Here is a 3,022-nt window from a genome sequence, read left to right on the forward strand (position 1 = left end):
GTTAGCATAACATGGAAACAGGGGAAGTTGCTCGCCAGCACAAACAGGTTTCGTGGCACTGACTTATACTCTCCCAGGTAACCAATGCAACTAAGCTAAAATGAACAGGAAAAGCAGCGAGACTACAAATAAGATGTGTGCTTGTAACAAAAAAAAGTCAACAAAAAAAGTATTCCTTCCAACCCCGGGCGTTTAAAATTTCCAGCAACCTCTGGCTCACACACTCCACACTCAGCCCTCCATCACTACCCCCTGCTACACTGGAGGAGGGACTTAGTGTTACACCTTGAAGAAACGCCCCCCCGGGCTTCTACCATTGGCTCGTTCCGTGTGTCATTCCTGGAATGTTTACTGATTCATGAGGCCTCTTTTTGCATTTTTGTCAATCTCATTGGTCAAATGAGACGTCCGTCAAAGACATGTAAATCAGAACTCAAGAGTCCCGCCCCCACGGTAACACTGTCTGGGTGCGCTCGATTTGCACAAAGTTCTGGCCTGAGTTGAGTGGAGTTTGCATCCGATTTTACAACCCCGTTTGAATTATGAATGAATGAATGAATGAATGGTCTTTATTGTCATTAATACAGTACAGGTACCATACAACGACATTTGGGAGGGGGGGGGGGGCTCCCCTGGTGCTAGGAAAAAAATACTAAAAACAAGAAGGGAAAAGAGCTGGTTGACATAAATAAAGGCTATATACACTATCCACTATACTATACTATAGTGGATAGTGTATATAGCCTTTATTTATGTAAACCAGCTTTAAACCAGAATTACAACTGTGCGTATCCAACAATTAAGTGTCCTGTACACCGCTTGACTGCTTGATTGAGATACTTTTAAACAAGGGGACGCTAATATCAAAATATGTTTTTATTCTACAAGTGCCAACGTTTGTCTCGTGTTTCTCTCTATGATCGTCACTTTGCATGTCACTGGTGCCTGTCTGCTCATATCATATCATTACAGTGCACCGAGCACATCCCTTCAAGTCTCTGCTAATTGGCCTCTATTTCCTGTTGGGGTCACATAAATTGGAGTGTTAAACTTATGCTGCCTGCTGGGGGACACCTCTCACTCCTCTTGAAAGTTGCACACATGTTGTCGGAAAAACTGCTACATGATTTGTCAGACCAATATTCTATTATTGAGTACTCTCTCTCTCTGTCAGTGGAGATCAAATGGGGGTGTATGTGAAGGGCAGAGTTGACAGCGGGGAGCAGCAGATTTAACTGCTGGATGTCTTCTGGTTATGTAGATTACAGGGAGCCTCCCTCCTGTGTCAAGGAATGCTTTGATGTGACAAATGATCTGGCGCTGAACACCTTGTATTTGCGGGAGTGGGTGGGTGTGAAGACCTCAATTCATACATGAGGGAGGGGGGAGGTGGGATGTGTGTGTTGTCAAGATCTTCTGCCTGCATCCTCTATAGTGTGTGGCAGGGATGGCTGAGGGGGGCGGGGAGTGTCAGTCTTCAACCCCTAACAGACAGATAGACAGACAGACAGACAGACAGACAAACAGACAGACAGACAGACAGACAGACAGACAGACAGACAGACAGACAGAAAGACACACACACACACACACGCATATGCACATGCACAGGCACATGCACACACGCCATTCTGAGAGGCAGCAATAATAACTAAGTCAACCCTCTTAAGTGGAAATCTTCAGCACTTGAGAAGACTTGTGAACAAAGCAGAACCCTTGAGATATAAGCCAGCTAGTTTTAAACCACTTTAATATAGTAGAAGTAGTAGAAGCAATGGCTACCAAATATTAACAATGTTTTAGGGAATAATTGGAAAACACTGATCATTTAAAACAAAATGTAAGTAAACAGCATGAATATGTAATGCAAACACCATGCAATCTCTAGCTGCAGTATTTGAAATGTCGGTAGGATTATGTCTCAACTGGTTAAAATACTATGGGCAACTTTGCTTATAAATACTTTACTCAAGGTTGGTTTATGCAAAGCACATTTGAGATGCATTCAACTGAAATCTGCTTTATTGTGGCCAGTCACAGTCATGCTTGACTGTACTGGGCAATGTACAGCATAGAGCAATATCTACAACAGCAATGTGCTTAGATTCCAGTTAGCTGACTGAGACCAATGGGGATCATATTCTCCTTCTTCCTGCTACTTCCTGTTAGTCTCCCTGTGGAGATGTGAGTGTGAGGCCCTGTGAGATAAGCATCCTTTACTGTAAGCTGTGCCATCATGACTCATAGTGTAGCAGGGGAACTGGCTGTGTTCAGTGGGGTGTTATACCAAGGAAAGGCTGCCAGGAAATAAATGACTTCTTATATGGTCATCTTAAACATCAGGATGGGCAGATAGGGGGAGCATTGATGTGATGGTTTTTAATAAAGAACATGGTCTACTACGGTCTAGAATCAAGATCAGACAATATTATTATTACTATTATTCATTAGCCAGTGGTGGGGGAAGGTGGAAGGCAGATTTACCTGTCCATATCATACATGTTGACATGAAGTCTGCAGTCTGCTGAGAAGGGCCTAGAGTAGACTGTTTGAATAATAATAATAATAATAACATCATATTTCACATCAAGTTGCATTTTCACCAAAGAACCTTGGTGATTATCTAGGTTGCTTGCTGGTACTGATGATAGTTTATGCAAATTCCTACAATCCTATTTAAGGCCTATTTATGAAAGTGGCATTGGAGCACAGGGCAAACCAGTACTAGACATTATCTTGAAATGAATTTTTTTATTTTTATTTTTTACTGCTGAGTAAAAGCTATCAATGGTAACAACTCTACTACAATCTGGTGGTTGATATCTACTATCCATCTAATTAGCTTTTACACCCACTCACCTTGATGAGAAGGTACTTTTCGTTCCACTCTGAAACCCTCCAATTGGTAGGCCTACATCATTATATATCATAATAACCACAAAGGTCATTCCGAATAGAATGACATCATCATACAACGGCAACATGGAGAGTGAGATTGCACTTTGGAAGAGTCATTGAATGG

The 3,022-nt window shown here is 42.1% G+C and overlaps 1 protein-coding gene across 1 annotated transcript in view; it reads right to left on the bottom strand.

The window, feature by feature from the left end:
- The window catches only part of ehbp1 (EH domain binding protein 1), a 143,230-nt gene extending 143,048 nt beyond the window's left edge, over positions 1 to 182 (bottom strand). The window contains 1 exon segment of the mRNA XM_080548996.1: positions 1 to 182. This exon segment is cut by the window's left edge and continues 112 nt beyond it. The gene's annotated coding sequence lies outside the window, so the exon portion shown is untranslated.
- Between the last annotated feature and the right edge of the window lie 2,840 nt (positions 183 to 3,022).

Source organism: Nansenia antarctica (genome assembly GCF_963989245.1).
Source record: "Nansenia antarctica genome assembly, chromosome: 19".
Lineage (NCBI taxonomy): Eukaryota > Metazoa > Chordata > Actinopteri > Argentiniformes > Microstomatidae > Nansenia > Nansenia antarctica.